Genomic DNA, 15,499 nt, shown 5'->3' with positions numbered 1-15,499 from the left:
GAAAAAAATTAACAAAAGTTTGCAAATGTAAATAAAGCGGCATAAAACTAAACCTTTAGACTAGTTTAAACTGATTAACAATGTAACACTATTAATGTTTTGTGGTATGTTTACTATTATTAGACATTTTATAACGATAAAAAAATTAAAAAATTAAAAGCCTTTAAAAAGGAATTAATGTTTCAAATTTTATTTTTACAAAATGCGGAAAATTTCTTGGGAAATTTTCTGGAAATTTTTCCGCATTTTATTTTTCCGGAAAATTAACAACACTAGTTTTTTGCTTCGGGGCAGCGACTACGTGTGGTTCTAAATCATTAGTTTCAAGGATAAAAACCAAAGTTGGTGTCGACCTAAGGAAAATACCATAATATTGGAAAGTAAATTATCTAAGGGACTGCCAGTTTATAAATAGGGCGGATGTCTCGTATGTACCGTACACGGGCTGAAAATCTAGGTTCGTCGGATCAATAGCAGGCAGCGAACACTTTCCAAAGTAAGTGGGATGGGCTCGCTTCTAATAGCGGCGAATCTGTAAAAAGCGTTCGATTGAGAATTTTGGAGCCAAATTTCTAAAAAATCCTTTTAAGTTACCAAAATCTCCCGACAGATGCCGTCCCGTTCTTTATCCCCCTGCCATTTATTTCGGTTATAGCCGACGAGGCTTAGCACGCAAACGCTCTAGTTCCACTACGCGGCTCTACACCTGTCCGTCGCTATAGCAACCAATACTTTGGCGTCTAGCCTTTTGGCCAAACTATAGGCGCTCGTTCCTCGAGCATGAAACATTGAAGTGACCAGGTGACGGGACTACTCCTCGCGGGCCGGACAGTATTCGCGAGAGGTATTTCGGCGATCCTTTGTATGCCAGATTTTATCGATAGTAGGAACAGTTTTCGAGACTTGTCATGAAGAATTCTTTGCGAGGCCTGGGATCTCCCATCGCTTTCTTCCGGCGCTCGGCCGGAGGGGGCCATCGGAGGCGACACTCGGCCCACGGAACAACTAGGTATGAGCTGGTGGCGCGTCCCGGACAGGGACCCGCTAGGGGTGATCAGGGACTTCCGAGGCCCGTTGGTGGAGGCACCGGGCGCACGACTGCAGAGTAAGGATTTCTAACACAGTCTCCCTTCGAAACAAATATAAATACGAAACTCCGATTGCTTCAATCCACTTCTGTTCTTTACAGTTTAATTATACTGGGATTCTTTCTGATCACCCCGTCGGCAATTCAGGCACATCCATTTGGATTTTACGGTGTCTTTGCACTTTGTACGTTAGTTTAGTTTGTAGTTTAGTTTCTGAACAAATTTTTAAAATTGAAGTTGAAGTTTTTGTCGAGTTGGGTCTGCTCGAGCGAGATAAGCGGAACATCTCACGATTAGGAGGGTTCTTTCACTCGGTTTCCACTAGCGCGCGTAACGGCCCCTTACCCAACTTTGGAGCGTACAATGTGTTTGTCACGGGAGCTAGTGGAAACCAAACTTTGAAATGTGCAGTTATTGAGCCATTTGAGCGAGTAGCAGGGCCAAGCGTTTGATGGAAGAAATTTTTGTGTTAAATATGTGACAGAGTGTTGATATTGGGTATAAAGTGTTAAAGAATGTTGATATTTGGTACATGTGTTTGAGAGTGTGAATATTGGGTAAAATAGGTTAGAGGGAGTGGATATTGGGTAAAGGTGTTAGAGGGTGTGGATATTGGGTAAAGGTGTTAGAGGGTGTGGATATTGGGTAAAGGTGTTAGTTTTGATATTTGGTAATTGTGATTGGGAGTGTGAATATTGGGTAAAGGTGTTAGAGAGTGTTGATATTGAGTAAAATATTTTAGAGAGTGTTGATATTGGGTAAAAGAGCAAGAATGATAATATTGGGTATAATGAGTGCTGTTTTCTAAAATTCGTTGATATTAGGTAAATTCGTTAAAGACTTGATATGGGTAAAATATGTGTAATAGGGTTGAATTTGGGTATAATGTGTTCTATTGTGTTGATATTGGTTAAAATGTGTACAAATAGGGTTGATATTGGACAAATGTATCAGGATAAAGTTGATAATGTTGAAAAAGTGTTGATATTGGTAAAATATGTGACAGAGTGTTGATATTGGGTAAAATGTGAGAAAGTTGATATTGGGTAAAATATGAGAGAGAAAGTTGATATTGGGTAAAATATGAGAGAGAGTTGATATTGTGAAAAATGTGAGAGAGAGTTGATATTGGGTAAAATGTGAGAAAGTTGATATTGGATAAAATATGAAAGAGAGTTGATATTGGGTAAAATGTGAGAGCTTGTTGATATTTTGAAAAATGTGAGAGAGAGTTGATTCGGTGAAAAATGTGAGAGAGAGTTGATATTGGGTAAAATGTGTGAAAGTTGATATTGGGTAAAATGTGAGAAAGTTGATATTGGGTAAAATGTGAGAGTTGATATTGGGTAAAATGTGAGAGCTTGTTGATATTTTGAAAAATGTGAGACAGTTGATATTGGGTAAAATATGAAAGAGAGTTGATATTGGGTAAAATATGAGAGAGAGTTGATATTGGGTAAAATATGAGAGAGAGTTGATATTGGGTAAAATGTGAGAGAGAGTTGATATTGGGTAAAATAATAATAATAATAATAATAATAATAATAATAATAATAATAATAATAATAATATTGGTTAAAATGTGTACAAATAGGGTTGATATTGGACAAATGTATCAGGATAAAGTTGATAATGTTGAAAAAGTGTTGATATTGGTAAAATATGTGACAGAGTGTTGATATTGGGTAAAATGTGAGAAAGTTGATATTGGGTAAAATATGAGAGAGAAAGTTGATATTGGGTAAAATATGAGAGAGAAAGTTGATATTGGGTAAAATATGACAGGGTGTTGATATTGTGAAAAATGTGAGAGAGAGTTGATATTGGGTAAAATGTGAGAGAGAGTTGATATTGTGAAAAATGTGAGAGAGTTGATATTGGGTAAAATGTGAGAGAGTTGATATTGGGTAAAATGTGAGAGAGTTGATTTTTGGTAAAATGTGCGAGGTAGTTGATATTGGATAAAATGTGAAAAATAGTTGATTTTGGGTAAATTGTGAGAGATAGCCTTGATAATGGGTAAAACGGGTAAAGCAATGTAGATATTTGGTAAATGTGTATGACAACCCAATGTTTGAGAGATTGTTAACATTGGGTTAAAATGAGTGAATATTTAATGGGCGTGAAGGAATTAGAAAGTTACTTGTCACTCTATTGACGTAGACCCAACTCGAATAACAGCACATAATAGAAAGTTACCAGAAAACAATTTAGCATAATATAAAATAATGAAAGCAAATCGTTAATATCGTTTGTTGAAAGCCGTCAAGGTGACCTATATCCTTTGATAAAACTGTTCAATCGCTTTTAAAAAATGTATCGTGGTGTCATATCGTAATTAACTTTCGCGATCGCCAACGTCGGTCATCAGCGTCCGCTCCGTCGCCCTGACGGCTATGGCCGCACGTTACATTCACTTCCGACTAATAATTTGCCCGTACCTTTTACTCTTTCGGGTTACGCGGATACCGCGACGACGAAAAGTATAGGACAGTTAAAAAAGATGACTTTCCGTGCGAGCGTCCGAGGTGAACTTTCTCTGGAAGTCGTTGTTCGAACCCTGTGCACGTTAGACCGTAGTCGGACCGACGCCCCGAATTTCTAGTCAATCACTGCCTTAAAGTTACAACGTTTTAAATCCATAAATCAGTATTATCCTTTCTACACTAGTGGAGATTGAAGTTTCAAAATCTAAGCAAATCGATTTTAGCGTTTTTAATTTTTGGTCGCTCTATGAAATACGAATGGACCATTTCCACCTTCACGTGAACTAAAAATAAAGATTTAAAAAAGTGCAAATATAGTTTCAAATTTAACTAATTCTTCCCAGTTTTTTAAATATTATTCAATATTTTTCTTAAAATAAGTATATATAATTTAATTTTTCAGAACTCCTATCTCCAGTGATTTTGATTAGTCTGATTTAGAAGAATTAGTTAGTAGAAATTAAGCAAGATTAACAAATATTAATTTTGTGCATATATAAAAAATAAAAAAAAATACATATTATCTTCCGAAACATATATAGTAATGAATCTAGATTATTTTTAGATTATTTATTCTGGGTATATTAATAATAAATAATACACGACCCACAAAATGGCATGAAATTTAAACAATTCTGTCACGTGTATTTATTGCTGTATTGTTTTATGCGCAACAGGATAGTGTTCCAGAACTTTATTTTACAAAAACCTTGTGGAATTTTGTTAGAAATCATATTCAAATGAATAGCTCTTTCTATAAAATATTATATACACAAACATGTATAAAAAGTGTTATTTTTTGGAGCGCGCGCTTCCTAATATTTCCGTGTAGCGGGTCTCGTGCGTTTTCGCGCGAGCTCAACATAAACAAAAATATGCGCGCGCTCTCTAACTTTAACTGCACGCTGAATCTAACGTAATCACGTGACCTCTCGTATTTTATAATTATAAAGAGCTATTAAATGAAAAATACACTTTTTTGGGTTTTCGACTAGATCTACAAAATAAAATAGATTTTATTCCGAAAATTTGCATAATTTTGCATATAAATTCAGTGTTTAATTTTAATTAAATTTCGAATATTTCACTTTTACAGTTTTTGAGGTAGATGCTTAGAGCAAATTGGGACACTAAATTGGCACGTTGACAATATACAGGTTACACATGCGCTAAAAAACGCGAAAAAAAGTGTAGACGTAGCTTTATTGTGTACAGACTGTTTATAATACACGTTCTCACTACGCGTTTTCTTGAGCGAGCTTCACCTCTGTATTAAGACTTTTGTACGTATTTTTATAACTGCAAGATACCATACTAATTTGAATTTATTTCCGCGAAATGAGCTTACTGCAAGAGAATGCTCAAAGAGGGATTAATTGACACGCTAAAAATAATCTCAACAAAGTAATTCTCCATAAGTAGAAACATAAGTTTATAAAATTGTTACATAAGTGCGACACTTTCTATTCTTCACATACAAAAGTTATACTGATAACTTATTCACAAGACAGACTGTATTACGGGTTCCGTCACCGTTTTGCGTCTGCTGGCTAACGCGTCACACGTGGCTTTTGACAGTGCCTCGCTAGGAGTTTTTCTACACTTGATGACGTCACTAACAAGGAGAGTACCCGAGGTGTTTGTTGCCGATTTTGTTCAAAGTCGGGCGTAATGTAGACCTATATGAGGTATGAAATACCCTTGGTACCACCTTAAAGCCGGGTTACAATACGAAATGGGTAATTAAAAAAATTGGAATTTTTAAAAAAAAAATCGGGAAACCGAGAAAATCCCATGCATTTTTAAATGTAGATTTTTTTGGTTTTAAGTGGTCAAAAACATATTCGGTTGCCATGGCAAATCGAATGGGTAGTGCAACGTCTCCTTTTGGGAAATTTAATATCTCATGTAGGTCAACATTACGGCCGACTTTGAACCAAATTGGCAATAAACCCCTTGTCAGCTACTAGCTCTCGGTAGAATATTCCCCAAAGTGACAAACTTATGAAACAATATTAGAGACTAATACGGTAGAAATAAATATCTTTTTTGTTTCGACTAATAACCAAAACCAGTTTCTGAAAAGTGGGTCAAATGGTACTTAGATCGTTTTTGCGTCCGAAATGTCAAGGTAGATGGACGGCATTCGTTGGCGGGCACGGCTCACGAGGCGTGATTTCCCAATCATATATATGAAAAGAAAGGCCAAACAAAATTGTTCGGACCCTAAAAATAGGTTACAATCGATGCGCGGCCAGCGTCCACCGTCGCCGTGTGTCCGTGTGTCGTAATTTTAGAAGTTTCCGGCGCGTCTCGCTACAATGGAAACCCAGAAGTGACGCCCACACCGAATCGCGAGTCCTCATGCCCTGCCTTCTACTAGAACTACTCTGAGGGCGCCGAGGGTGTCCCCGTCACTCTATGTCCAGGGCAGCGTTGCCAGACGTACGATAATTATCGTATACGTCGATATTTTCGAGCTCATTTTTGGGACGTACGATAATTATCGTATACGTCGATATTTTCGAGCTCATTTTTGGGACGTACGATAATTATCGTCCAAGTCGATAATTTCGAGCTCATTTTTGGCATACTATATAGTAAGCATTTTTCGATAATTTAGCTTGCGCGTACGATTATGTACTATAATTTTTAAATTGGCTGAAGAAATGAGAATTTCAAACGTAAGTTTTCAATTCGTCGAACTTTAAGTGTTATTAAAAAAATTGTTTTAACATGTTTAACGTCAGTATTTCACAGAAAATTCAAATTTAGTTTTCTGGCGTACGATAATGTCTTTTTGAAATCGAGATATGTTTGGCTCTGGTACGATAATTTTAGTTTCAAAACTGGCAACGCTGGTCCAGGGTCACCCTTGGAAGCCCTGACTACATTCTTGGACAGTTAGATTTTAATACTAATTTCTGGTCAATCCTTGAATTAAATAACGATTAATTGGGTTAAAAAATGTTTTTTAAATTTTAATTTTTCCAATTAAAATTATTAAATTGTGAATAAAATAATAATGATTAAATTGTGATTAAAATAATAATGATTAAATTGTTATTAAAATAATTATGATTAAATTGCAATTAAAATGACTAAATCACGTTTAAAATAATTATGATTAAATTGCAATTAAAATGACTAAATTATGTTTAAAATAATTATGATTAAATTGCAATTAAAATAATTAAATCATGTTTAAAATAATTATGATTAAATTGCAATTAAAATAACTAAATCATGTTTAAATAATTATGATTAAATTGCAATTAAAATGACTAAATCATGTTTAAAAAGATTAAATCATGCTTAAAATGATTAAATTATGTTTAAAATGATTAAATTATGTTTAAATGATTAAATCATGTTTAAAATGATTAAATCATGTTTAAAATGATTAGATCATGTTTAAAATGATTAAATTGCAAATGAAATGATTAAATCATGTTTAAAAAGATTTAAATTGCAATTTAAATTAATAAGTCCGGTTTCAAATTATGAAATTAAAATTAAAATGATTAAATCATGGTTAAAAATATAAAATTTCAATTAAAAGTATTAAATATGGTTTAAAATGATTAAATTGCAATTAATATGAATAAATTGCTATTCATATGATTAAATTGCAATTAATATGAATAAATTGCAATTAATATGATTAAATTGTGATTAAAGTTGTTAAAATGATTTAATTGCGATTAAAATTGTTAAAATGATTAAAGTTGTTAAAATGATTTAATTGCGATTAAAATTGTTAAAATGATTAAATTGCGATTAAAATTGTTAAAATGATTAAAGTTGTTAAAATGATTTAATTGCGATTAAAATTGTTAAAATGATTTAATTGCGATTAAAATTGTTAAAATGATTAAAGTTGTTAAAATGATTTAATTGCGATTAAAATTGTTAAAATGATTAAATTGCGATTAAAATTGCTAAAATGATTAAATGGCAATAATATGATTAAATTGCGATTAAAATTGTTAAAATAATTAGATTTCCGTAAAAATCACAATAAATTTTATTGCGGTTAATTTTTTTAAATCGTCATTAAGATGATTAACCTTTGAGAAGTTGCAGTCCAACATATTTGATCGATTTTTCGTGGCCAGGACGATTAATCTCCGATTCAAATGGCTGTACGATGTGACATGATTATTGGGACATTTTAAGAGTAATATAGAATTAAAATTGGATGAAAACTAAGGTGTCTTTAAAACGTTAATAACAACTCGAAGAAACCTAAACGTTAATAAAATGTTTCGTCCAAAAGCAAATTTGGAAACAATTCGTCTTTCCCAATTAATTTGTGTTGACAATGTTTGTATTAGATGATCTCTGAAATAGGCAGAATAGGCGTAACCGCCTCGGGCTGGCATATTTTAGACTCATTAGTTCTAAAATAATAATGGACAGAAATAGGAAATACGCGACAAAGGCGTCTATCAATTAAATTACGTGACTTTAATGTCCAAACAGCGTCACATCAGCCACCGAAAAGTTCCCAATGTTCTCCCAAAGAAAGAACGGGTTCGGCCGTAATCGATGGTCAGCGCGACCTTTACGGACAAATTAATGGGGCGTATGACCATCATTATTCCTTGACCAGAGTTTCCACTTCGACCCGTTCGAAAGATAAATTATTTTACAGGTATACCCGAAACTAAAACAGAGAATAGGACTCTTCTAAGGAAACCAGTCTTTTACACCTGGTTACCGATTTTCGGACATTTCATTGTGATTTACGATGATTTTCCATGTGAATTACAGGGATTTCCGTTCCATGTACACTTGATTACTTAAGTGACTAAGCCCTAAACTTCCGTTCAAAAAAATTCTTTACTTATATACCCTACATCGCTTTGCAGATCGCAACCTGAGGGCGAAGGTCAAGCAAGTGGAGATACTTGACTTTTGAAAGAATTTCTGAATACCAATCATTAAGTGTTTGTACATTAGGCTGCGTTAATAATTTATTTTTAATTACATTTTATGATTTTAACCTTATTTTTAATAAGTTTCTTGTATTAGCTTGTTATTGCAATTATTCTTAAAATAAAACTTGAAGATGGTTTTTAGACTTGGTTGGTATATTTACCGTAGTTACTGTTAGAATTTCTCAATATAGTTGTGAACCAAGCCCGCAAGCATTGTATCTATAATTTAGTTTTTAGTTGTGAGATTAGTAACGAACCATGAATTTATGTATCTTTAAAGTTGTATGAAATGCTATAGCGGAAGCTAAGTAATAAGGAATTTTGAATTATTGAGAACTGATACCCTAATTAAGCCCATTCCTCAACCGCACTTTACGCCATCTAGTATCAGTCATTAAATTTACTTTTCTTTTATCTTTCGGTAATTGTACGCTAATTTGGTTAGCGCGCCTAAATTTAAGCTGAATTTAACTAACTAAATTGTCTATTTATCTTCTCATTTATTGCGTCAAGAAAAAATTAAAGCGTGATTCTAATATTCCTTGACAGATGGCGATAATGGCTGATATTAGCTCCAAGTATTACTTCTTAGACTGGAAATAAGGCCGGCTCGTAAGCTCTTAGTAATCCTATAAATGTTCCTGGTATCAAAGCATATAGGCTTACTGGGGTATAAACGTTTAAAAGGCCATTCACGATTCACCTAACATCCTCGTTGTGGCGACGTTGATTCAATCACACAGCGCCATCTGACTTGAGAGACAAGTGAAGTTCGTTACTTTAACGTTAGCCTCAGTATGGGTTAAAAAAACCCTTATCAATCGCAAAGTAAATTGAAACGACCTCTTTATCAGTCGGGCAGCCAGACCCTGAGCCAACTCACCTAAAATTAATAAGGCTTCTTCTCCCCAGAGGGGGCTGCGGTCGGCGTACAATAGGTGGCACTCGTCATCAGCGCGTAACGAGCGTGTCGCCGAATTTTAAGCCAGTCGCTCAGGGCACGATTGTTGTTTTTATCTTTGTACCACAGACGGCTTTAATCTGCTTTTGCTTTTTGGCGAAGGGCAATTTTTTGCCGCTGTCCAAACAGAATTTCCATCCCGTTATTCTCCTAGTATAAATAATACGCGCGGGAAAGCCCTCTGAGTGGAAAAGGGGAATTTCATTTAAGCCGTCAGATCCTATCAGGATTCGCTGAGATGAACAAGTTTGGGCGGCTCAAAAAAAGGGCTTTTTCTGGCATCTCAAGAACCCATTTACGCGATTAAGAACGTATTAGAGATATTTATGTGGTGTAATTTATGTTCATTAGCGGAAACGTTTGGTTGAGTGTACTAACTTGTAAGTCACGAGCCAGATTTCCCGCACGATACTGAAATCGTTGGAATTCTGGTTATTTTAGTTAGTTTTTTACTCGAAGATCTATTTGGTCCCAGATTCCCGTCTTTTTGTTTGCAGGAATCCATACCTTTACTTGGAATGTTTACCGATGTGGCGGACGGTTATTTGATGTCACTATGTTAACTTAACAAACAACAACGTGAGAGGGGAGCGCGTGCAAAGGGGATTGGTTCTCTCGTAGGCGGGGCCAAAGCCGTCAGAGTGATCTTAGCATACGCGATACGCTGGGATAAACATACTTGTATAGGTATGGATTCCTGGGACAAGCTATTTGTAAGTTTTAAATTTTCTTTAAATATGTTTAGGTTTTAGCTTTTTTATCGTTTTTCATTATGGACTATTTTACTTATTCGCGTTTTTTATAACTTTTTGCAATGAAGTCCATAGCCGTGGTTCCTCTAAAATTAATTATTTGCTAAATCAACAATAGTGTTGGATTTTAAGCACACTTTTTAACGGCTTATCTGCTTCTAATATGAAGAGAAAGCTCAACGGATTGTTTGAATACATTTTTAAAGTTACTTTAGCTAGATTTAACGTACTCACTATAGTTTTGAAAATATGAAATATTTCAAGGGTAGTTGAACGCGTATCTCATTTTGCTAATTTTTCTTTATCTTGTTTTAATATAGCTCTTACGTCACAGTCTCTTACTTTTACAAGGCTACGAGCGCGCGTTACAGTCGCCAGAGGAATATAGGTTTTTTCCAGCGCACGTGCAAATAGCTCGTGCGGAGAATACACTAATATTCTATTTTATATTTTTATTCATTTTGTTTTATAGAAACATTATATCAAATTCTTAAGCAAAAAATGTAGATGACTTTATTCATGAAATATATTCTAATTTTTATTATTTCTTTTCACCTGTTTTCGGACTAAAAGTGTACTCTTTTTAACCTAAAAAACCCGTCAACCTGTTTAAAGGCATTGAAAGCCGCTAGATGACTTCGGCCTAAGATGGCGCCTTCGGTATTAGCCTAGCTAAAAAGGCAGCCATTTTGGAAAAACGTTTTTACTCCGACTCGAACTATTCGCCACCACGAAATCGGACACTCTTCTTACCCTACTCCGAAATCCCGGAACAAGCGAAAAGGGCAGATCATTTTTTATTGGCAAACACTTAAGGTTTCCACTTATAATTGGGCATATTGCACTTGCTAAAATCCCTATTATGTTTAAATAATCTTACCATGAACGAAATTATTGATACTTTTGGAGATGAACTAGGTTGAGAAAATTTGTGGAAATCCCTTGGCACCAGAGAGGGGGGGGGGGGAGGAAAACCATCACTAGCGTGCACTTCATTCGTGAAGACGTCAGTTTTAAGGAACCAATGAGATACGGAGATACAAAAGCCGCGTTCACACTTTGCCTTGATATCGATTCAAAGCGATTGAAAACCTTCGGAATGAGTTGTGTGAATCAGGATAAATCGTTTTAAACCAATTTAAACCGTTTTCTCCCGATTCAAAACCTTCCGAATGAGTTGTGTGAATCAGGATAAATCGTTTTAAACCAATTTAAACCGTTTTCTCCCGATTCAAAACCTTCCGAATGAGTTGTGTGAATCAGGATAAATCGTTTTAAACCAATTTAAACCGTTTTCTCCCGCTTACCTGTAAACGTAGCTAGAACTCCTTCGAAACGTTTTGAGTCGATTTGAATCGATAGCAAGGCAAAGTGTGAACCAGAGTTGGAATGGAAACCGTCATACCAGTTATAACCACCTGTTTAAAACCGGTTAAAGTCACTTAAAAAATCCAGATTTTTTGGGCTTTTTTTTAAATTAAATTTTTACAATATTGTACTAAAATAATAGCGTTGAGTTTGCATGTTCTCTCCCCACTGGTTTAAGGGGTATTCCCCCGAGCTCTTCGGTTTCGCCTTCCGTAAAAACATAAGGTTAAAGGTAATAGTTCGCGTAGGGGACTGTTGGCTCGCGTGGCATGAAGGGCTTGCCACCACCCTCCTACGCATTGTAACCCGGCCACCTGTTTAAAGGCATTAAAAGTCGCTAGATGACTTGGGCCTAAGGTGGTGCCTTGGGTATTAGCCTAGCTGATTATTATTATTATTAAAACCACTAGTCTGGCTTTTTCCCAGCCCTGGTGTGAACGCGGCTTAACATGACCGTGTCCCGTATTTTAGGAAATAGCATGGGTGACGTCACTTGAGCCGCGTTCACACTTACCCCTTAAATCGTTTCGTTTAGATAACTAGTTTTCGAAACTAGCGTGAGAAATCACTTCGTGTTGGTTCGGGAAGCAACTTGTCCAAGTCCACTCGCTTAGAATCGCTTTCAAAACGACAAGGCGGGGAAGTCAAATTGCTCGTATTTTCCAAAATAATGGGGATAAAATTCTAAATAATGTCCAATAATATTACTGTATGTATAGTAAACATGATTAACTAATTGTTTTGGGGTACATTTTAATATTTTCAAAATTCTAGTCATAATTTGAAATGGCGTTAAGCCTTGGCTATAAGCGAACCGGGCTGAAGCGATTTCGCACGTGTGAACCAAGAATTATCGTCGGCGGTCAAAACTGCCATACAAACCGACCTAAACTGGGTTTGAGGCTCTAGTGTAAACGTGGCTTTGGCGTCTCTTTGGGTGTACACTATCCCATTCACTGGAACCCGAAATGGGGAACGGACGCGGTAAAAAGAAAAGTCACGTACGAGGCAATCGGATTTGGTGTTCGTTGTCGTTCCGCCGCATTGTCCACTGTGGAGTGGCGTGGCTTTAGTCCTCCCGTTATTACGGAAACAATTTTACTTATTCTTTTAATTTGTCTCAATTGAATCAACGAACCCCGGCAGCGATTCCGGTCCGAGGCCCAGTCTTAGTGAAAGCTTTAAAAGGATTTAGCCCTGAAATTAATGGAATTGTTCTTCACCGTTTCCGTACCATTTCCCAAAGCGACTTCGACTCTCACCCATTTTTTTCTTTTCATTCGCACTCCGACAAAAAATAAAAGTACCGCTCTGTCGGCTTCATGCTGGCTGGTTCGCTGACTGGGTGGGTGGCTTTCAGAATTCGGTGGAGCACGAACGAACAGACAGTTTCATAATCAAGCGAAAATTGAGCTATTGTGCTAAATTACATTTTTTTCTCTTCAGATTTGTGTTGAAATAGCAAATTATTCTTTAGTTTAATATTTTTCATAAATGTATGAAGTTCAACGGATTGTTTTTCATACCGAATTTCTAGACATTCGCTTTTAAAAAAGGTGAAATAAAATTGGCAATCGCCATGTATATTTGTACATTTTCTATTATACCCCGTTTAAAAATGGATGTGGCTAAGTAATGAAATGTAAAAACGTCCCGTCGAATTTCAATTCCACCCACACAGAGAGCGCCATCTATTGGTTTAAGAAATATACCAGCCTTTTTAACTAAAAGTAAAGGTCAAGCAGGTCTAAAAACTCCTATTGGAAAAGAAACAGGTTTTTGTTTTAACTTTGCAATTATGACCATATTAAACTAAATAAGGTTTAAAATACTAAGAAAAATTTAGTATTTAGTCAACCTAATCAAGGATTCATATTTAAAATTTCTGACAAATGTCAGGTATCTCGACCTTTCTCTCTAAACTTTTGAGTCCACTAAACAAAAATTTTAATTTGGGCTTAACCGACTTGTTAGTTTCTGTTTCTAGTGGCGCTATCTTTCGGTAGAGTCTGGTCCTTAACTCCCCGCGCGAGCTGTTTTTATCAATTCCCCAGTGAACTAAATGCGCCTTAGACGAAATGGAATAAAGATAGTAGAGAGGTTAATCAAGCCCTCATAGACCATTTAACGCCAACTTTGGCGCTGTTTCACAGCGCTACCAAGCTATCTTGTCGGTACGTCCGCGAAGTACGGTGGATTAAGCCTAGACGTACGTCCGTAACGTCGGACGCTTAGCCTCTTTAGTCAGGAACCAGTATATTCAGTGGTATGGAGGGTTTTCCAATCTAACTGCGGAGGATTCTCGGAACCAAATATTTAAGTTGACGTGACTAGAATGCTCTCAGCCAGATTATAAACCTATTTTTCTGTTTCTCTTATTTTTCCAACCCAAGTCAACTACCCGTATTTAATGCACTTTTCTCGAGATTTTTTCTTTTCACAGTAAACTCTTTATTTTCTTTAATTGTTTTGTGACTTCGTGTCTTAAATGTGAACTATTTAATCTCTCGATTGCTGGTAATTCTCAATTTTGATCCGGTCTTATTTTAAAGCATCTTAAAAAGAACCTAGAAATCAGTTGATTGTATTAATATCAAACCTGATATTAGCGAAAACATACTACTATGCAAATTCTATTTCGAAACGTTTGTGTCTGTCTGTCTGTCTGTGTGGCATCGATGTGGTAGTCTTTTAATAATCAGGTGAACAAATCGAAAGTAATTACGGGAAATTGCTTAAGGATATCAGTAAAAATCACTGGGACGCTAGTCAAAATCACGGATAAAGTAGTGGAAATCAGAGGAAATCACTGAGAACCTACTGGAAATCATTTGTAAAGTAGTGGAAATCAGAGGAAATCACTGAGAACCTACTGTAAATAATTTCGAAAGTAGTGGAAATCAGAGGCAATCACTGAGAACCTACTGAAAATCATTTGAAAAGTAGTGGAAATCAGAGGAAATCACTGAGAACCTACTGTAAATAATTTCGAAAGTAGTGGAAATCAGAGGCAATCACTGAGAACCTACTGAAAATCATTTGGAAAGTAGTGGAAATCAGATCAAATCACTGAGAACCTACTGTAAATAATTTGGAAAGTAGTGGAAATCAGAGGAAATCACTGATAACCTACTGTAAATCATTAAGAAAGTAGTGGAAATCACTGGAAAACGTTTGGAAACCAGTGGAAATAACCGCGAAAATAGTGGAAATAATTTAGAATCTATTGGAAATCAGTGGAAATAACTGATAAACTACTGGAAACCAATGGAAATAACTGATAAACTAGTGGAAATCATTTGGGAACTATTGTAAATCAGTGTAAATCACCGATAAACTAGTGGAAACCAATGTAAATAACTGACAAACTAGTGGAAATCAGTGGAAATAGCTGGGGATGTTAAAACATAGATAATTTGTAAAGAAATTTATGATTTATTTCTATATTTTAATTCCCCTTTATAAGTCGTAATATTTGTTCTCCATTTTTTTCATGATATATTTGGCGACTGTAATTTTGAATCTCTTTTGTTTTTGTGTCAAAAAACACGGCCACCAATTTTTGCGACCCCCATTTTAGAACTTTTAGATTTGTTTTCTTACTATTTCTTGCTACGTAGCAGTAAATATATTGAATTTTTCTACTCGAGCGGAAGAGCCTAGGAAACTTAAATTTTGGTCCTTTTTTTGACTTCAACCAAATATTATTATAAATAAAGTTTTAGTATTTTTTAACGTCAAATTCCAATCGTTTGCAATCGTTGATTTTGATTGTGAGTTTTAAATCGTGGGTACTAATTGCACGAAATCTTGCGCTTGTCACTCATTTTGAAAGCGGTAGAAATAATTTTGAAAGCAGTGGAAATCATTTTGAAAGCGGTAGAAATCATTATGAAAGCGG

The sequence above is a fragment of the Leiobunum rupestre genome, chromosome 11, assembly GCF_980474605.1.
Source record: "Leiobunum rupestre chromosome 11, qqLeiRupe1.1.hap1, whole genome shotgun sequence".
NCBI lineage: Eukaryota > Metazoa > Arthropoda > Arachnida > Opiliones > Sclerosomatidae > Leiobunum > Leiobunum rupestre.
The sequence above is the reverse complement of the archived record's forward strand: the minus strand, read 5'-3'. Positions refer to the sequence as shown.